This window comes from Gopherus evgoodei, chromosome 14, assembly GCF_007399415.2.
Source record: "Gopherus evgoodei ecotype Sinaloan lineage chromosome 14, rGopEvg1_v1.p, whole genome shotgun sequence".
Classification (NCBI taxonomy): Eukaryota; Metazoa; Chordata; order Testudines; family Testudinidae; genus Gopherus; species Gopherus evgoodei.
In genome coordinates, this window is record NC_044335.1 from 23614187 (window position 1) to 23635911 (window position 21725).

Consider the following 21725-nt stretch of genomic DNA (forward strand, 5'->3'; position numbering starts at 1 on the left):
GGATCTTGGCTCTGCAGCTCAGGCTGCTTGTTTTCAAATGACCTAGTTTCTTTCACTGTGCAAAAAAAAAAAAAAAAAAAAAAAATTGGTCTTTTTTGCACGTTGATTTTTCTTTGCACAACCTGGTCGGTCTAATTATAGCACAGCCATGACAAGGCCTAAATGTTCATTTTACCTGTAAAACAGCACAGGACCCAGCTGCGTGGGTGTCTGTGGTTTACAAAGCTTTGCATCTTAGTTTCTTTCTCTCTCTCTTTCTCTTTTTTTCCCCTGCCTCTGACCCAGCTTTGTTTCCATGAGCTCAGCAGCTCCGTTTCTCGAGAGGTGCAGAGCACATCCTGCAAGCCGCGAGCAAACAAACCACAGCATCAGGACAGAGAGAATAATGATCCTACTGCAGGTGCCAGTCAGAAGGAGGGACACTCGCTATTTTATGCCACTCATATGATCACTATTTTCATGATGGTCCATCAAAAAGTAACCCAGCTGCTCCAATAGGGGCCCCAAAAGTAGGTCCTATGTCTACCTCCAAGTATCCTTACTAAGAGCATGTAGGTGCTAGTACTTGTGATCATGTCCCACCTGGCCCACCTCTTGCAAATATGCGATTAGTCCCCCTGAGTTCCATGGATCCACTTTTGTATCAAGTGACTCACAGGCCTTGCAGGATCAGGGCATCTTCCTGTAAAGTGGCAACTCCCTGAGCCACAAGCAAACAGCCCCCCCACTTTAACTTGTGACATCATTTAGCTGAACAAAGAGAAGGTGAAGGGGTGACTTGATGACAGTCTGTAAGTATCTACATGGGGAACAAATCTTTACTAATGGACTCTTCAATCTAGCAGAGGAAGGTATAACATGATCCAATAGTTGAAAGTTGATGCTTTACAGATTTAGGCCTGGCCTACAATAAAAAATTAAGTCAACCCAGCTATGTCGCTCAGGAAAAAGCCACACCCTTGAGCAACGTAAGTTGACCCAACCCCTAGTCTGCTCACTAGCCCCCACATTAATAAAGTAAAAAGTCATCACCTATGATCCAGCCACACAGAAGGACAGTCAGTTTGATTTTTTTAAAAAACAAAAAAAAAACCAAAAAACCCACTGACTTTTCTAATTTTTTTTAACTATTTATTTATTTACTTGGAGGGTTTAACACGTTTACAAATCCTCACCAGGTAAATATCAGAAACAAAACAATCATTACAACAGTTAGTTTTTGTTTGCAGAGGCATTGGATAGGAGCATACGCACCAGATTTAACACGGTGTTATGATACTACAGAATGAGCATCATTACAGCACTTATATGCCATTGCTTGTGATTTTATTCCATTGCCATGAGATCTCTATAAACACCTATTTAACAGACCAAGCACGTCTATCATGTGTTAACATTAGAGGGGGGAAACGATTTGGGAACACTCAGTTTCTGACAGAGCTTCCATTAAAAAGGGTGCACTGAGACTTAAGTATAAAATTCTTCAACTGGCCTGCTGTTTGTATTGGTCTTTGAAGCAAGAGTGCAGCTAAGGACCCAGTCACTCAAACATGCACATGAGTAATTTTATTCACAAGTTGTCTCCTTTGAAGTCAGTGGCATTATTTGTGGGCACAGGTGTCTGCAGGATTGATCCCAAAGCCCCAGAGTGCTGTCAGTGCACAAAGAATAAGAGAACGCTTCACCCTCCCCTGCCAATTAACCCCATGTTAATCTTCTCTTGGCTGGAATCAGAAGCCAAATGAGAGAATCTATAACAAGGACAACAGTTTTTGGTAAACGAGGCTGTTTGGTTTATTTATATCCATTCCTAGCCCACTGCAAGGTCAGGATTTCTTCAGATCTGCCCCTCACCATTCACAACCAGTGTTCTCTATCCACAGCACCATTCCTACTAGGGTGACCAGCTAGCAAGTGTGAAAAACTGTGATGGGGGGGTAGGTGCCTATATATGAAAAAGCCCCAAATATCAGGACTGTCCCTAGAAAATCAGGACATCTGGTCACTCTAATTCCTACCCACCACCCAATGCCAGATGCAGAGACCAACTCTTCTGCTGTCCTTCTCCCATGGATGACTCCATCAAGCACGCTGGCCTTGACTCCTTAGCTCAGGGGTGGCCAGCCTGTGGCTCTGGAGCCACATGCAGCTCTTCAGAAGTTAATATGTGGCTCCTTGTATAGGCACCGACTTTGGGGCTGGAGCTACAGGAACCAACTTTCCAATGTGCCGGGAGGTGCTCACTGCTCAACCCCTGGCTCTGCCTCCACTCCACCCCTTCCCACCCCTTCCCCTGAGCCTACCATGTCCTTGCTCCTCCCTCCTTCACCCCCCAGCCTCCTGCATGCCACGAGAAACAGCTGATTGGGAGGTGCGGGCAGGGCTGCTGGTGGGTGGGCAGTGCTGGGAGTGGGGAGGGGAGGGAGAGCTGATGCAGGGGCTGCTGATGTAGTACTGTGGCTCTTTGGCAATGTACACTGGTAAATTCTGGCTCCTTCTCAGGCTGGCCACCCCTGCTTTTTTTATAAGGCTTTGTTGCCACTAGTGTCTCATTTCTCACTGAACCCAGCTGGTTGGTGGTGCAAGTCCCACACTGTGGTTTGGGCTGACAAACAGGGAAGTTTAGGAACCACACAGCCTGAGAAAGTGACTGTTAGGTGGCAGGAGTTCCTCACCAGCAGTGGGAGCAGCAGCTGCCACCTGAGGCTGGAAGAGGCAGAGGGTGCTAGGCAGTCTGAGGGAGACCAAGGAAGGGAACAGAGCAAGGAAGGGGTGGAGAGGGGCAGAAGGGATAGAGAAAGATGTGGGTAGAAATCAAATGGGCTCCAATGGAAATGGGCCAGATGTGCAAGTGTAGCCGCACCAGCTGTATGCCAGCCAGGGCCGTAAGGCGTTTTGGAGCAGGTCTGCTACAGGACCCAGGAGTCTGGAAGTATAGTACCTCTGAAGCGCTGTACTGAAGGGCAGGCAGACCAGAGTCTCTTCTGCCCCTCTCTGGTGGGAGCTAAAGCTAACATGGCGCTTTTCCAAGGAGTTTGGATAATGCCAATGTCCTACCTAATGCTCTCATCAATTAACCAGGCGCTGCATAATTTCCTAAGCCATGCATGAGTTCTTGCTGAGCACATAAGGGTGCAATGTTCACCAGCAGTCACTGAAGGGCCAGGGTCTTGTGCACTGTTTTCTGAAGCAGTTTGTGATACCATTAGGATAGGTGCTAGGACACCAAAGTTTCTTCTGTCTGGATGATGGAATCTGTGGCAGGAACCCTGTACTAGATGATCAGCTTGCTCTCCCCGCTTATAAATCTGAGTAGTGAGCATTCTTACTCACAGGAAATGCAGTAAGTACTGGGATTTCTTTTCTTATTCTTCAAATATCACTTTTCTAACAACAGTCTCTCCTACCTTCAGCCATCCAACATCTTGCTCCGCCACTCTGGTCAGAGAAGGATTACTGCCTTGCCAGCCAACTTAGACTAGCTTCCCCTGCCTGTGACAGCTAACCCAGCTGTGAGGCCTTTCAAACACAAGGGAGGCTGAATCAGCTGCCAATATGTACTGCATGGTATATGAGTGTGCCCAGGAGAGTTGCCACACCAAAGCACCTGCTCTCTAGGGGCTCCTGTCACCACCTCCCACCTCTAATCTCAGGGGATCAGCTAGTTAGAGGACAAATTCCCTCTCAGCAATGTGATGTGGAACAAACAGTGCCCCACCAATGGAAGGTTTCTAAAGCAACCAAGTAAAAAACTTAGTATTTCCTAGCCCAGTGGAGGGTTTGCTTTTGTTCATTTAAAGTTGAACATCTGCTCCTCTGACTACGGTCACAAGCAGCCATTGGACAGACGCACCCTCGCTCGTATCTGAATCTCTGCCTCACAGAACCACTATGCAACGCAGCACCACACTTAGCGCATGCTTCAAGAAGTCAAGAACCAGCAGCAAAGCTGTGGGAGGAAGTTTGCGTACTGTAGCATATGTGATACTAAGCTCAGGGGAGTGCATGAAACAAAGAAAGACTTTGCATAAGTACGTCAATTACACTGTCAAGGCACTGTAGAGATGACTAACCCTCTCAGCCCTGCTGCGAGGTAGATAACTACCATCGCTTCCGTTGTAAGGGATGGGGAAATGAAGGTCTTACGGGGGTGAGGTGACTTGCCTGAGACCAGACAGTAAGTCAGTGATAGAGCCAGGTCTAGAATTCTGGGGTTTTTAACTCTAGTCCTGTGCTCCAGCCATCAGGCAATGCTGAATATGCCCCGCTGACTATCATGGGCTCTCAACTCACCCTTAGTAGTAATTTCAGCAACTATTTCTAAGAGCAAAGTTTTACTGTGCGATGATGGGTACATTGGCACTGCCAGGTTAGCCATAGGTAGGAGTGATAATAAATTAAATCACTGATGCAAATCAGCAGTTGTTTAAATACATCAACTAGCATCTTAGGGTATGTCTACACTACAATTAAAAACCTGAGGCGGGCCTGTGCCAGCTGACTCGGGCTCGTGGGGCTGTTTAATTGTGGTGTAGATGTTCAGACTTGGGCTGGAGCACGAATTAAATTAATGGAGATATCTTATCTCCTAGAACTGGAAGGGACCTTGAAAGGTCATTGAGTCCAGTCCCCTGCCTTCACTAGCAGGACCAAGTACTGATTTTGCCCCAGATCCCTAAGTAGCCCCCTCAAGGATTGAACTCACAATCCTGGGTTTAACAGGCCAATGCTCAAACCACTGAGCTATTTCTAGGACTCCAAAAGGTTAGAGGGTCCCAGAGACCCAGCGTCTACATGGCAATTAAACAACCCCTTAGCCCCTGCCTGAGTCAGCTGGCACGGGCCAGCCACAGGTGTCTAATTGCAATGTAGACACAACCTTGGATGCATTCAGCACCTGTCATGCTTTTGTAACTATATACATAAAGAATCATTGAAATGCAGCCATCTCTGCGGTGGTGGGCAGGAGTCAAGTGGTATTAACATATTGCATAAAAATTGAGAGAAGAAATTTTGACCAGTACGTCCCTCGCCACTTCCAGCAGCCCCCATTGGTCTGGAGCAGTGAACCGCGGCCAGTGGGAGCCGTGATCAGCCGGCCCTGTGGACGTGGCAGGTACACAAACCAGCCCGGCCTGCCAGGGGCTTTCCCTACACAAGCTGAGTCCCAAGTTTGGGAAACACTGCCTCAGCTCAATAGAAGCCTGAAGAGTTTAACTAAACACTTCCCCAGAGACCCCAAGCCAATAAGTTTGGGAAGAAGTGTTTCGGTTTGGCTGTTCTTCTCCAGGGTTCCAGATTATCTCTCTCTCCACTCACTTTATTCCTAGCACTGGGGGCAAAATGCCAAGCTAGAAAAAAAGGTGTTAAACAAGGAGTCAAAATGGTTTTAAAACTGACTCTGTTAATAGAAAAGTCAATGGGCCTTGTTTTTTCCAACTATTCCACTCTAAACGAAAGCCGGAGGAAGCCTCTTAACATTTTCACCTCATGTTTCCTGTAATATTTATCACAGTCGGACATAAAGCATCGTTTTTCCACCCCATATTTCACCTTGGACTCACTTTCTCCACTTTCTTAAAGGGCCCCTGTGCCCAACATTCCTCTTCCAGATCAGCTTGTGTATTTGTAACTTAACTGTTCTTTTGAGTGGCATCTCCATGATGAGTGAAACAAATCGGGTGGCAGCCTCCAGTCATCTGCACTAGCTCCAAGCCAGTAAGTTTCCCAGAAGCATAATATGGACAAAATCACGGGGATTTTCTGAAGATTTGTATTTTTAGGGGCCAATCCTGTGTTCCTAGAACTCCCACCACGATCAACAGCTGTGTGCTGATAAGGGCTTGAGGGTGGAATTTTCATAGATACATAGGTCTAGTCTGACCTCCTGTGCAACACAAGCGTGTTTCTGGTGGGTGGTAAGAGCTATGGGTAAAATTTTAAAGTTAGATTTCATATTGGGCTTTTTATATAGAAACTCGTGTCTCTAAGGAGATAAGTGTTAATAATCCATTCCTCACCTGACCACCTTTCTATCTACATGTTCAGTTCAAGTTAGGTGATGATATTTCATTCATGGATTTATTATTATGCAACATCTGTGTGCATCCTAAGGGGTCTCTGGCAGCTGCAGAAACTGCTCCTTGGGCATTATGGAGGTGGATGCTCAGCAATCTTTTATTTGAAAGTTTGCTGTCAGCCAGCATTGGAAAGCCATTGGTTTCAGCTTTGCCAGGGGCACAGAGCCATCAGGAAACAGCTCAGGTAAGAGGGTCATCAGATACAGGGACGGGACATTTGAAATGAAGAGCTGGGTTTTCAAATGTAACCTTAATTTTCATTTGGGTGGGGATTAGAAACTGGGTGTGAGATTAAATCGGGAAGAGACTACATTCTAACATTCCAACTCAGCCCCTTTCTATCCAGCTCAGAAGAGAAATCTCTTCTACTTACCGGCCTGTAGAGTAACAGAGACTATCGCTAAAGTGCACTGAAGATGCATTCCTTTCCTGTATGGGCCATATCTTTTTATGCTAATTCTATGCATGAAGATAGCACCCAAGGTGACAGGCACCCTATAATATCTACAAGAGTTACACTGAGATGCATTATATATAATCACAGATTGCATATGGCCTTGGGGATGGAGAGCATATGAAGGGCACAGGTAAGAACAACCCCAGGCTTTCCTTCCCCCAAAGGAACAAGGACATTTTCCTTCCTCTGAAGATTAATTTCACACCATCATTTCCCTGTTGTGATCCCAGACGCAAAGTATCTGCTACCAAAATCTATTTTCAGTATCAGATAAGCAGAAGGACCCCATCCCAGAATTCAGAGTTTACTTGGGAGAAATGGAAAAACCAGAACTGCATTTTTGTCCAAAAATTAACTGAATTTTAACTGCCACTTTGCAGCAGAGCATCCTCCAGATCAGGCTGAACTGCAGTAATGAAACATTACAGGGAGGAGCAGATAGCAGCCCAGACTATGTAAAACAAAAAATAATTGAGGGCATAAGTCTCCAGTTCGGCTTTTCCATTTAATTTCTCTCTCTCTCTCTCTCTCTCTCTCTCTCTCTCTCTCTCTCTTTCTTTACAGCACATTAAATCTGAATGCAGGTTGCCAGGCCAGACACCTGCAGGGGAAGTGATCTGACCCCTTTATAATCGTCTTGTATTTGTTTTTCTGGTGCAAGCGTTTTCCCCAGCATTGCAGTGGGCATGGGTGGGCTTGGTCCCAAAGCCCGGTTTCTGAGACCATATACCTGAAAATATTATGGTTTGAAGAAGGAGATTATCCAAAACAGCCTGTAAAACAAGGAGACATGAAGCAGGCCACACCAGCCTTCTCAAACCATGGAGATGGTAGGAGACAATCCCCTTCCCGTCAAGATAGACACTAATCCCCACTTAGACCAGTCTTTTTAATTAAGCAGTCAAAGGCCCAAGCCACTGGAAGTTATTTTGACAAGGACATACTAGAATACATACAGGAAACAGTCCTACTTGGACACAGAAACAAGCTGGGGGAATTAACAGGTTTCCCTTTCTAACTTCTGCAGTGCCTCAGAGGCTGCCCAAGGCTGGAATTACCTTCCTGCACCCCCTCCTCTGGCCAATGTTTCCCCCAGATAGTTAGAGGGAGGCATTTCAACATGCCTCAGTCAATACCCAAAGCCTGGTCAGCAGCAGCCAAAGTATCTCAAGTTTCATAGATACAGGATGAATTCCGACTTGAGATATCTACATGAAGCAAGGTCTGAAGGTCTCTGCCCATCTGCTCTCCACTCGCTAAGACAGTGGTTCCCAAACTGTGGGGCGCACCCCTCTAGGGGGTGCAGAGGAACATTCAGGGGGGATGCACAGTGGGGGGGGAGGAGGAAGCACCTCCCAGCCCAGCTCCACCCCCCAGCCGCAGCTCCACTCTACCCCCTGCTCTGCACCCAGGCCAGCTCTGCCTCTAGCTTCAGCCCCTCCCCATACCAAGCTCATCTGCTCAGCCAACTATGCTGTAATGGAGGGGAGGAGGACAGACAGATTCCATTACTGGTGAAGTGGGAGAGGCACGATAGGAAAAGCTTGGGCACCACAGCACGAAGATGTCACCACCGGTGGGAACAGCTGAGCAGTGACTGCTTGAGGCCCAGATGTGCGGAGTTTCCTACAGTCATTCCTTTGTTTGACCTAAAATCTTAGCCCTCTGTGGGAGAGTAGGGGCAATTCTTGGGGGATTTTTTCAATAGATATTTCACTATCAATACGAGGCCAAGTATATCCTTGGTGTAACTCCATTGATGGGATGGATTTGGCCTGGGAGTTACTCCCAGTGTAACAAAGAGACTTAAGTGCCGTTCAACGCCTCCCACACCTGATACTGCTGTGATTTGGAGCGGTGCTTGTGATTGTCAGCTACAGCAGCACAGGAATTTGGCCTGAGCCACATGCAGTTTCTGGCTTTGGCTTGTACAGATCACTGTGCAGCAGGTAGCAACTGTAACCACTGCCTGCAGCACCAGGGCACCATATGCACTGAGTGGGGCAGAACTCTGGAGCAGGCCTGCCTCTGAGCTGCACTCTTCCCAAGCCTGGCACCACTGCCACCCCTCCCTCTCTCTCTCTCCTGTTAAAGATAAGATCCCAAGACACATCCACCTGCAGGCTGGAAACAGAAACAGTGAGTCATTGAACAGGACCACTGGGGACGGCTCTGGATAGTGTGGGGGAGAGCGAGGGAAGTGGGAGCTGATGCCTGCCTACGTGTGTGGATTTAAAGTTGCGTTTTCAACCTGTGATTGTCACACAAGGGGATAAGCAGGAAGAGATCAAAAGCCGTGATTCATTCAGACCAAAAAAACCATGAGTCAGAACCCAAAGAATCATGAGATGTTAAAATAAAAACTGCTTATTTGTATGACTGTACAGTGTTTTTCCCCCTAGTTCAGGAGACACCATGCAAACACTTTTGCTTCTCCCCAGCAAGAGTGAACCAAGTGTGTAGCTTGACAGTTAATTACAAATAATTCACACTTGCCACCAATATACAGCTCAGGGTATCCATTAGCACCACCTCAGCCTGTTACATCTGATGCTATGTTCTGACTCAGGGCTTGTCTACATCAGAAAGTTGCAGCGCTGGTGAGGGAGTTACAGCGCTGCAACTTAGGAGGTGTACACATCTGCAGGGCATCACCAGCGCTGCAACTCCCTGTTTGCAGCGCTGGCCGTACTCCCGTTTTGTCTCGGGTGTAGAGGATCCAGCGCTGGTGATCCAGCGCTGGTAATCAAGTATAGACACTTACCAGCGCTTTTCTTGACCTCCGTGGAATAAGCAGGTATCCCAGCATCACCGAGGAAGCCTCTGGTAATCAAACTGGTCTCCTTCCCCAGCTTGCTCTCGCGTTCCCCGAACCCCGAGCAAGCAGGTCTCCTTCCCTGAGGTTTGCTGGGTGGTTCCGGGAACGCGAGAGCAAACCGCGGCGAAGCTGGTCTCCTTCCCCGGTTTGCTATCGCGTTCCCCGAACAAGCAGGTCTCCTTCCCTACGGTTTGCAGGGTGGTTCCGGGAACACGAGAGCAAACCGTGGCGAAGCTGGTCTCCTTCCCCGGTTTGCTATCGCGTTCCCCGAACAAGCAGGTCTCCTTCCCTACGGTTTGCAGGGTGGTTCGGGGAACGCGAGAGCAAACCGCGGCGAAGCTGGTCTCCTTCCCCGGTTTGCTCTCTCGTTCCCCGAACCCCGAGCAAGCAGGTCTCCTTCCCTGCGGTTTGCTGGGTGGTTCCGGGAACGCGAGAGCAAACCGCGGCGAAGCTGGTCTCCTTTCCCGGTTTGCTCTCGCGTTCCCGGAACCCCCGAGCAAGCAGGTCTCCTTCCCTGCGGTTTGCAGGGTGGTTCGGGGAACGCGAGAGCAAACCGCGGCGAAGCTGGTCTCCTTTCCCGGTTTGCTCTCGCGTTCCCCGAACCCCCCTTGAAGCCGCCCAACAGCGCTGCAGTGTGGCCACATCTAACACCACTTGCAGCGCTGGTTGCTGTAAGTGTGGCCACTCTGCAGCGCTGGCCCTATACAGCTGTACTAATACAGCTGTAACAACCAGCGCTGCAAAATTTTAGATGTAGACATGGCCTCAGATCCACCCTGAACCTCTGGAAAGAGGAAATGCTGTGCTACTGCCTAGCCTAGCAAGAGATTTTGGTTCAATCTTTATTAGGCCATCTGGGGAATGCAAACACAAGACCCACTGAGCGAGTGCTGTTTGTTTGTGTGCTTCCAATGTGCTGTAAGATGTGGGAGTTAGTGGACTGATCTTAAATGCTAAGTTGAATATCCAAATTTCAGCCTAAATCATTGGAATAAGATAGATGCAGTCCCGTTGATGTAGGACCTTTGCAGGTTTTAGCAGTCACAAATTCAAAGTAAGGAATAAAGCTAATTTCAACAGGCACAAACTGCATTATGCTCCCAGAAAGGACAGTAAGACCTGCTCTACACTGGGGGTGGGGGGAATAGATCTAAGTTACACAACTTCAGCTAGGAAGTCGACGTACTTAGATCTACTTACCGCGGTGTCTTCACTGTGGTAAGTCGACGGCTGGCACTCCCCCGTCAACTCCACTTGCGCCTCTCGCTCCGGTGGAGTACCGGAGTCGACGGGAGAGCACTCGGCAGTCGATTTATTGCGTCTAGACTAAACACAATAAATCAACCTCAGTAGGATCCATCGCTGCCCATCGATCCAGTGGGCAATGTAGACAAGCCCTCAGTTTCAACTAACAGCATGGAGGTAATGTGGACAGGACATCAGAAAACTAGATCTCTGTTCCTGGCTCTGCCCCTAGCCTGCTGTATGATGTTGGGTAAATTACCTCCCTCTCTATCCTGTTCCACATGTCTTGTCTACAGGGGGAAGTTATTTTGGAATAAGGTAAGGTGTGAATTTAAAGTGCTGTAGCTATTCTGGAATGACTCCCCATGAGGATACTTTTTTTAAAAATAAGAGTGCCTTTTTCCAGTTTAATCCAATTCCAAAGTGGACTAAGGTAAAACAAAAAATGAAACTTGTATTTGGAATAAGTGTGCACATGGGAGCTTTGAAGAATAGCTATTCCTGTCCATTTTTACATGTACAAGCCCTCTGTCTCCCTACCACCCCCCTCCCATCCATTAAAGGAAGAGAATGATCATACGAAAACTGCTTTCAGGATTCTGGAACAAAGTGCTAAGCAAGAGCCCAGTACTATTAAACTTAAGATCTGTACTTTATACTGATGCAAAAGCCTCCCTCTGAAAATTATTTTCCTGTTTGAAGCTTATCTGGTAACTTGCTATTTATCAAACTCTTATTTAGCTTCCTTAATCCAGATTCTATCAAGTTGTTCTAAGTGTGAATCGAAAAAAAAAAAGCCATTCAGTTAACTTCCGTAATTCCAACAGAAGGGGGAAAAAAACAGGAAGTCCATAGAGCAGCAGCACCTACCCACCTTCCCAGTGCATGTAACAATTCCTCTGAGTATAATAGTTTAGCTGCTTTGAAAACCATGAGATTTTACCTTTCCCAGTTAAAGATACAGAACTAAATGTTCCAACAAGGAAACAACTGAGAGTAATGTAGAAGACTGAGTATATTCTAATGAGAATGCAGCAGAAGAGGCATCGGATGGACTCAGGAGGCCTATGTTGTACCCTGGGCTTTCACTGACATAACCTGGGTAGTCATGTCAATTCTGCCTCAGTTTCCCCTTCTGTAAAATGTGGATGCTGCCTACTTGCCTTGGCAAAATGTTTTGAAAACTGCAGCTAAACCATTATTTTAATTGCTAACAAAAACAGGACTTCTGGGTTCATTCTCATGTCTGCCACTGATTGTGGAATCCTGAGCATGTCATTTAACCCATGCCTCAATTTACCAAACTGTGAAATGATGTACTTCATTTGCCTTATTGGGGTATTGAGGTTGAATGTTTGTGAACCCTCTTCATCTCATCAAGTACTTACATGATCCTGATCACCATGGTATCAGGATACCTTTACAAGACAGATGAAAGATGCTGTGAGAACAAACTATGCATTACTATGAATCTCAGTTCAGCCCTGATAAACTCAGCTGCTGACTGATGATTCTGAGCTCCCACTACACAGGTTCACTAATATCAGCTCAGATTGTCTGGTCACTAGCAGGCAGATGACAACAAGCATTTTTGTCTTTGCTACTAGCAAATAGAGAAACTTCAAAATTTTGCACTGTCTGGACAGTATATTCTGTATTAACCATGAAACATTTGGGACCTTCCACCCCTTCAAGTGGGAAAACTGTAGTAAGAAATATTTTGTACTATTGATCCAAGTGTCAAAGCGCTTTAAACAATTCAGCCTCCCATGTGAAGTAGAAGTATCCCTATTTTATACAGGGAAAATAGTGATGATACATACACAGCCTATTTCTGGTCCTGACTGTAAGTCCCAGACACAAGATGAGGTGAGTGTGGACTCATGCTTTATGAATGTGGATGTTAAACCCATGTATATGCAAATGCAGAACCTACAGCAAGAGGGCTTTTTGGTTAATTGCTCACAGTTGGAGAGATTGATTTTCAAATTAAACATAATGGGTCTCACTTGTCTAGTCAACAGAAGTTTTGTTTTGTTTGTTTTTTTTAAAGGCCTGTTAAGCATATGGCTTAGAAGTAGTTCAGAAGTGTCACTTTAAAGAAAAATATTACAGAAAAAAATGTATGTTGCACAGCAAAAAGTGACAATCTACAAATGAATGTGCCATGAATGGGAGGAACACTTCACTGAGCAGCACAGCTGGTATGGATAGATAACTGTGCACATGTAGCAATAGATCTGTCTGTATGAATGAGCGAGCAAGCACATGGAAGGGAGATGGAGAGACAAGCAGACTAACATAGGAAGACAGACTTCTAGTAGGATTGCAATAAGCCTCTTTAACTTCCCTAAAGGGAGAGCCAGCTGGCAAACCATTCCCATAAGAGGGTGTTATTTGACTCCAGAGCCTTGCAAAAAGTGAACAGCTGACCCCTTTCACACACCCCAGTTCACCCCTTCAGCTCTTTCAACAGGGTTGAGGGCTAGGTACGCACTATCCCATGGTCTAAATAAGCATTTACAATTGTTGGCCTTTCTGGCACAGAAGAAAACCAGCTGAGCTGTTTTCAGCTGGAAAACAAACACTGAATTCAGACTGACTATTAGCATCTTCGGAACAACCAAGCTACTGTTACTCACCCACTGACCTAGTCCAGCTACTTTAGTCCAAAAGAAAATAGCACATTTTAAATGCATAGAAAATTCTTCCACGACATTAGCAACCCTGGGCCCCAATCCTGCAATGAGCAACATACAGGCAGACTCCCGAATTTGCAGAGCCTCTGAAGTGAAGACCGGTTTTGTGTGGGAAGAGGTATCTGCCCACATGTTGCTCATTGCAAGATTGGGGCCTGAGTGTCCACAAATGCATCCATGGAAAATGTTATTGATTTGGGTCTGGGGTTGGGCTTTCCCTCACCCACAAGAGATCTTTACTTCAGATATAAGAAGTACGTAATTACACTCACTTTTTTAAGTGACATTCAGAACAAGGTTTTCATTCTGTCTAAATGGAGGTGGGGAAAAAGAGGAGGAGGAGAAATGTCAGCCGAGTTTATAAAAACTGGTGGGAAATCACACCCACTGCGCCAATTTTTTCAAAAAGCCTCCAAAAGAGACAGAAAGAATAAAATGCGGCAGTTTGGAAAAGGAATTTCCAAGAGACGAACAGGATGATCGGATTAGTGGGTATGATTAATGGACAGAATTCAGCTCAAAGACAAGATGACAAAGTGAAGCTCTGATAAACATCCAGAAGTAATTAAGCAATAGTGACACAGGTGAGGTATTACCCAAAGTAGTTAAGGGGTTTTAAATGAGTGACAGACTTCGGTGCATGTTGAATATTATGTAACATTTCTTTCCTAAAGGCTAGGTCAATTAGCCGGTGATCTAATTTGCCACGTGAGGTCATTTAATCATCATTTATCTAGTCTCATTCTGAACCATCTAAACTATGGACCAAGTTTTGATCTCCAGCTGAATGAGAAATTCTAAGGTCTGGTCTACACTAGAAAAATCCACACCTGTGAGTGGCATAGTTAAGTTTACCAAGTCCCTGTGTAAAAATTTTCTGTCAACCTAGCGAATACTTCTTGGGGAGGTGGATTACCTATGCAGACAGGAGAATCCCTCCTGTCGGTGTGGTGTAGTGCAGTGTAGTGTGTATACTCAAATGCTACAAGGGGTTTCTTCCAGCCACAAATGCTAATTCTGGGAAGATACTAAGCAATGGTGGACCTGACTTTTTTCTCACTTAAACTTCTTTTATACCAGTTAAATTCCAGAGCTGCCTAACTGAATTTAGATTTAGACTGGTAAGTAAGAGGAGAATCAGGCCCACTAGAGTTACACTACCTTAAGTGATTTTATAGGTAAATTCTGCAGTTTGTTTGAAGAGAGTGGGTTCCTTTTGTCAGGGTGGGGAACGGAAGAGAGCATGAGCTAGTAACGTGGCATTCCTAGAAATCTTTCAGAACAAAGTCTATGTTTTCACTAGTGAAATAGTTCTCAACCAGAGGTCCAGGGTCTCCTAGTGGGCCTTGGGCAGGTTTCAGGGGGGCCTCCAAGCAAGGCCAGCATTAGACTTGCTGGGGCCCAAGGCAAAAAGCCGAAGTCTCACCACATGGGGTTGAAGCCCAGGGTCCTCAGCCCCACCACCTGGGGCTGAAGGTGAAGCCTGAGCAGTGCAGCTTCGTGGGGGGCCCCTGTGGCAAGGGACCCAAAGAAGTTGCCTTGCTTGCTACCCCGTAATGCTGGCCCTGGCTTTTATATGCAGAAAACCAGTTATTGTGGCACAGGTAGGCTGTGGAGTTTTTATAGCATGTTGTAGGGAGAGGGGAACTGAGAAAAAAAAAAAGGTTGAGAACCTCTGCACTAGCGTACACCAGGGTAAAATGAAACATTCCCTGATCAGCAAGAAAGCCAGGGCTTCTTGTGATTTGTTAACCTGAACATCTCAGACTGGGTAACCACCACCACCAGCATTGCTGTAAACACTGGTTGATGTTTTGCTTTCACTGAATGAAATATACCCAGAGGCAACAGGCATTTTATAAACGATCGAAGTCAAAATAAAACATGGATGAGTTTTCCCCCCAACAGAATTGCTGCAGAGATCATACAGTGCAACCCAGACACCAAGAAGAAGCTGGTACCAGGAAAATCCATGCAGGGACAAGTTCTCACCAAAGAAAGATTCAACAACAAAACCTTGTTAGAGACAAGCTGCCTGGACATGCAGTCTTAAGGGGAGAGAGAAACAGTAGCATCTTTATGTCTAAATGATATCACATGTATCACACACATTGGAAGTGGAACACTTTTAATCTTACATTTACTATGAAATCTTCAGTCATTTTCCCTTCCCTCCAGTCAGAAGGAAAGCAGCTCAACTTTTAGAAATCCTGGGGCTGATACAAAGTCTATGGAAATAAAGGAAGCCTTTCAATTAGCTTTAATAGTTTTGGATCCAGGCCATCAATATAAAGATTAAATGAGTAAGGGAAAAATGTTATCAGAGTTGTTATTTATATAGCAGTTATGACAGAATCCTATGTGCTTTACAGTGAAAGCAATTCCGGTGTGGACTAGCACCCCATGATTAAAGTCCTTTCCAAGTCAATAAATAAATAATATCAATTCTGAATATTAATAAGGATACTTGGCCCTCCCCTATGCAATTTAATAGTAATAATTTAAGGCTCAAAACAGCTCTGCTGAGGAAGGTAAGGAAATAGATGGGCTCAGAAGTTAAGACTCTTGACTCACGCTGTCTGAAAATGCTTTATACACTTGTTACAAATACATAAGATGACTAGAGTTGAAACAATGGAGATTTTTTTCCCATTTGTTTGCTTTGTGTATTCCACAAATCGGTTTCAATATTTGCCTTATGTAGTTAGAGTGTCCCCTGGTTTGTGTGGGTTTTTCACAGCAGAGAAAAGAACATTTTTAAAGATAAGAAAGTGATTATAAAAACAAAGACTGGCAGGCAGGTTGCAGGCTGACAAAGTCCCTTCAAAATGACTGAACTGCACACAGGAGCCTCAGGGCAGGTTAGTGCCTGAAATGACTAGATTTGAGGTTGGTTGGCAGTGTCTCTGGGACACATTCATTGATTGGATCACACAGGAAGACAGACAGGCTGGCCACTGAACTCCCTGAAGCCCCATCCTGTACTTTAACCATCAATTCATTTCTAAATAAAGAGGCATATGTTTAGCTGAAGTATATTAACATGTCTAACTCATACCAAAGGAAGAGGATTTCCAAATGAACCAAACAAAACCCACTGCTACAGGGGGGCAGGAAACTGAGGCCTTGAATTCTCCAGCTTCCTGTGATCACCTAATTTCCATAATGGGTAAAGTGTTTTCAACCCTGAAGCTAATCTGGCAATGGAATGAACTGCCCTAGAAAGGTAATTATGTTCTGTCATTAGATGTGTTCGGGATAAGGTTAGACAAATGTATAGTGGGATTAACAGTGTCTTATCCTACTTGATGTAGAGGGCTGACTAGATTATTTAAGTGGTTCTTTTCAAGCTTGCCTAGGATTGCACAATGCTGGAGGTCACTTCCTGATTTGACACTGCAGAGTAATTTTGTCAGCACTGCTGAACAACAGATTAACACCACCACCCTCTGATTTTTCAGCTACGGAGACTTAGGTTTGCATCACTTACACCTGGTCAGCCAAGAAAGGTAGTTTGGTGGTCTTGAGTCACTAGTGGGTCATTTTGTCCACCCCTTGAAGCCACCACACATCACTGACAATACCAGAACTGGAATAGCAGGAAGTGTTGTAGGTCAAGTAGGAATGCATTGGCACAGCAGTGTGGAGGTCTGGGCCTGAAATAACAGGGGTACTGCAGGTCAGGACTGAGGGGCACCCCTGTGTGAAGACCCCATACTGCAAGACAAGGGGGGTGAGGCTGCACATCAGAAATAAGGTGTCAGGTTCACTGGCAGTGCTATGGGAACAAGAACTGGAATAGCAGGGTATATTGTAGGCCAGACCTGTGATGCACTGGGAGAACTGCACAGCGAGATCTGTAGTGGAGTACCCCGGGGCAGGACTGATGTGGACAGGCAGAGCCATGCAGGTGATCAGTACTGGAAGAGCAGGTGGGCAGGTCAGGAGCTAGGCACATTCTCACTGCCCAGTGTCCATAGCACTGCTACTGCCTCCTTCCCCATGCGCAAAAACAACCAGCCAAAAATCACAAGCAAGAAGGGTTTGCCAACGTAAGAGCCCCCAAGAGTGCAAACTACCCAGAGCAGCGCATCACACTCAGCAGATACCCAGAGCTGCTGCTTTCTCTTTTACACCTTCTCCCCCATCACATTCAACCCCCCTCCGCCTCCAAAAAAAAATCTTCACCCAACCAGAGCACAACACAGTCCCGCTGCCTCCAGCACAGGAATTCAAGTCCCAAGTCCCTGGAGAGCCAAAGTCCTGAAGCTGTGGGCAGGGGCAAAGAGCGGGAGGGGCTCCCCCTGGCTGCAGAGCCCAGACAAGCAGAAGGGAGGCGACAGCCTGAGCTAGCAAGTTCCTGCATAATTAAAGCCGGAGAACCGCTGTAGTTATCGCGGGGGGTGGGATCCCCAGCTGCTTCCCCGGCTCCTTCCCACCGGTCACCCCGCAGCCCTCACTGGCTCTGGCCCCCACTGATTTTCCTTTGGATGCACCTGACCCTGATGGGGCGGGGGGAGATGCGAGGCGCCCCCCATCTCCCGGCGCCCCCTCGCCCCGCCGGGCAGCAGCTGCCCTGTCACTCACCCGCCGCAGGAGCCAGCCCCGACCGGGCTGCGGCAGCAGCCGCCCAGGCCGGCGAGAGGCGAGCAGCGCCCGGGGAGGGTCCCCCACCAGACGCAGGGCTGCAGCCAGGCTCCGGAGCGCCCTGCAGCTGCCCAGCTCCGGAGCGGCCCCTTCACTCGGCAGGCGGCAGGGAGCAGAGGGCAGAAGCCGGCGCTGATGGATGTGCCGCAGCCTCTGGTCCTGCGCTCAGTCCCGCCCGGCTCCTCCTCGAAGGTGTGGCCAGGGAGAGAGGAGGGGGCTGAGGACCGGAGACGGGCGATGATCAGCGCTCCCCTGCCCAAGCGAGGGGGAGAGCGGGCTGGGGAAGTGCGGAAAGGGGCTGCTGGGAAGCGGCCGGGCGCGCAGGTATTTTCAGAGGCAGCAAGGAACAGGGCGCAGCGCATGGCGGAGTCCCGTGCTTCCTGCAGCCAGGCGACTGGTAACGGGAACCAGGCCAAGCAAAGCAGTGGGGGAAAGGTTGCTGTTCAGGGAGGGGTCCCCACGCCCCACCATGACAGTATTTCCTGAAGAGCGATTCAGATATGAAATTCCATTTTATATCCCACCCCCCACCCCCCAAAAAAATATTCTGCAGGTCTTGGCGTAGGTGCTGGAACTAGGGTTGCTTGAAGTGCTTGCAACCATATACAGGGTTTGCAGTTTGGTTCAGTGGCTCTCAGCACCCCCATCATACAAATTATTCCAGCGCCTCTCAATACTTGGTAAACCACCATCACTGTTTTCTGGCCTGTTCACACTCAAAGTGTCAAAGTGGTATAATACAGGCCTTCCAAACCAGCGGTTCTTAAAGGGAGTCCACAGAGCCTCAGGGGGTCCGTGAGGGTACTCCAGAGGGGTCCATGAGTCATGTGTGGGGCCACCAGCCCCACTGATCAACTCCAGTCCTCACCCTCCCTCCCAATGCCTCCTGCACACTGTAGAACAGCTGTTCTGTGGCATGCTGGAGGCTCTGGGAGGGAGGAGCAGGGACAGGGTACACTCGGGGGGGGGAGGGGGCGGAAAGCGATGGGGAAGAAGATGGGCATAGGTGGAGTGGGGACCAGAAGATGTGGGGCAGGGCTGGGAAGGGGTGGAGTGGGAGTGGGGCCTGGAGAAAATTAGAAACCAGCTTGGGGGTCCACACAATTTTTAAAATCAAAATGGGGGTCCTTGGCTTGCTAAAGTTTGAGAACCACTGATCTAGATCAAAACAGGAGAAGAGTCCTTTGGGTGCAACATGAGAAAAGGGGGATCCCTTTATTCAAGTAAGTTTTATTAAGGGATCCTACTCAGGGAAACAGCATTAAACCCTTTCTACAGCTGAAAAGGAGTTAGGAGCCTATGGTGAAAGGAATACGAATGAGGAAAGTGGAAAGGAAGTAGTGAAAAAAGGAAATACGTTTTTTTTTTTTTAAGATAGTAGCAAGCTTAGTTCAGCCCCTGACCCCCTCCCATCAACTGGGCTTCTTTTATTGGTTCCGATCACTTGATGTAAGTTAGCATAGCACCACTAACTACTATGGAACCACTGATTTACACTGCTGAGGATGTGATCCTCTCTGTATGAGCCATTCCCTGAAAGATGCACAAAACCTCTGGACTTGGCTGATGTCAGATAAATGGCAATGTTTAGAGAACAGAAGAAGGGGAATTGAAGAAAAAAAACAACCTCCTCCTCTAAAATACTGGTTTGGCATCAAAAGGTACTGCGTGTATGTGAGTGCCTGTGAAACGATGACTGCCTTTGATCGTTCAGGGTTTTTAAAAAAGATCTCAAGTTCCAGTGTTGGTAGAAGATGCCACATATATTTGGGTCTTCCTAAAACAGTCTGCTATGGATTTAGATAAGATTTGCATTTTACTTCAGAGTGAGTACACTTGGAACACTGCTAGCTTTACTGAAATGATTAAGTTGTTGTTGTTATAAGAGGCAACCCAGATTTTAAAAATACCTACAGTTTTTCGTAGATAAAATAAAGAGCCTGATAGCAAGTTCCTGTTTGCCATTAAATGAATTTACTCTGGAGGGGAGAGGTTTCATGCTTTATATAAGGAAATTGTTAAGACAAAAGCCACATAAACAATATTTTGCATTTCTATAAGGTGTTCATTTGAGGCTCTCAAAGAAATCTGCATGTGTTAATTAATCAAGGCAACACCCTGATGATATAATGTTTATATCCATTTTGCTGACAAGTAAACTGAGATATAGAGAAAATCATTTGCCCATGGTTACAGTAAGTCAGTAACAGAGTTGTGAGTAGAACCCTGGAGTCCTGGCTCTGAATCTGCTTTAACCACTAGACCCTCTCCATGTGCAATAAAAAACTGTATATGCACAAATTCCCAAGTGCACTCTACAATGCTTTGTCATTTGTTCTGTCCCCCCCATTACAGATACAGTATCATGCCAGTTATCTTTATTCCCTTTATTCAAAAATCCTAGTTATTCAAATCCACCCTGCATTCCCCATGTAACCCTCTCAGCTAATCACTTCTGTTTATCCAAACACCTGGTTATCCAAAACATTCAGGTGTCCCCCAGGTTGTTTAGCTAATCAGGAATGTACTGTACTGTAATAATGAAGGCTTGATGTGAAGTGCTTTGTCTAGTAGAGTAATCTAAGAAGTCCACTGATATTGACTACAGCAATCTACCTCCTGTATACAAACAGCCTCCAGGTTTTAAGGCAGTGCTTAATATGTAATGAAAGAGGTATGGGGGCTTGAGCAATTTTTTTTTACATTCATAACTGATGTAGCAAGTCCAGAGGTGTCAGGGCTATGAATTGCCAAGCCTACAGGTGCCAGGGCTCGGCCCTGGATATCCCTGGCACAAATTAAGCCCTGCTTTAAGGAAAGGAATTCTGTGCTTCTCATTCAAATCAAAAAAGGATAACAGCATTCAGATATCAAGCTGAAGGGTGCATTATACATACCAGACAGAGACAGAGCTTAACAGCTTTGTGCCCCAGGTGGAGAAAACTATTCCCTGGATGTGGCCTACAAGTGACCAAGGAGAAAGCTCAGTGCTACTCACTGGAGGGAAGCATAAAAACGTGACAGTAGCTTAGCTGGTCTGCCATCAGGATGCAGGTTCTGCCTCTGTCACCCTCAGAGATAGCACCTCTGGCCAAATCAAAGAGAGTCTTCCCCTTCCACAAGGAAAAACCCCAGCTCAACAGCCCTCCTTAACACAATACTCCTTTTTCTACAGCCTGCCCTTGATACAGGCAAGGGCTTCCTCCCACACTTTCCAGAACTAGGCTTCAGGAGTCGAGGGCCCTCAAACAACAACAGATACCAACACTGGGCTTCTAGTCCACACCAGTGCCATATTCTCCAGGCCATATCCCTGCTAAGTGCTACACTTCCCTGGGATTTTTCTGTATCCTGCCTCTTCACAGGCCTTTCCTACATCCACTTCCAAAGAAGTTATTCCACTTTTTGTCAGCTGGCCTGGTTTCTCCTTAACCTAGTGCAGATAAACTCCCTAGCCTCACTACTAATCTCCTCCCCCAGCAGCAAATTTTATAGTTCAGCCATCACATGATCCTCAGTCAGCTGACCTCTCCCAGTCAATGGTTAAAGGAGCCCAGACTGAGTAGGGCTGTACTGGCTCTGGCTCTCGTATACTCTGCCTTCAGGAAATACTGGTGCCCATTATCCCATTCTAGGGAATTGTTCCAGCCCAACAAGTCACTTTACAATTTGAAAGATGGACTTTCCCTTTGAATAGTAAGCTTCTTAATTTGTAGAGGTCATCAGTGTTTGTAAGTAACCTGGAGCCTTCCACATGTGTAACAGCACAGCCAAAGTGT

General features: G+C 46.6%; 1 protein-coding gene across 2 annotated transcripts in view; it reads right to left on the reverse strand.

Annotated features, from left to right (window-relative positions):
- PPP1R16B (protein phosphatase 1 regulatory subunit 16B) overlaps nt 1–17949 on the reverse strand; it is a 108410-nt gene extending 90461 nt beyond the window's left edge. For both annotated transcript variants that reach the window (XR_003996531.1, XM_030533420.1), the window contains exon 1: nt 17887–17949. The gene's annotated coding sequence lies outside the window, so the exon portion shown is untranslated. The remainder of the gene's footprint in view (nt 1–17886) is intronic.
- Between the last annotated feature and the right edge of the window lie 3776 nt (nt 17950–21725).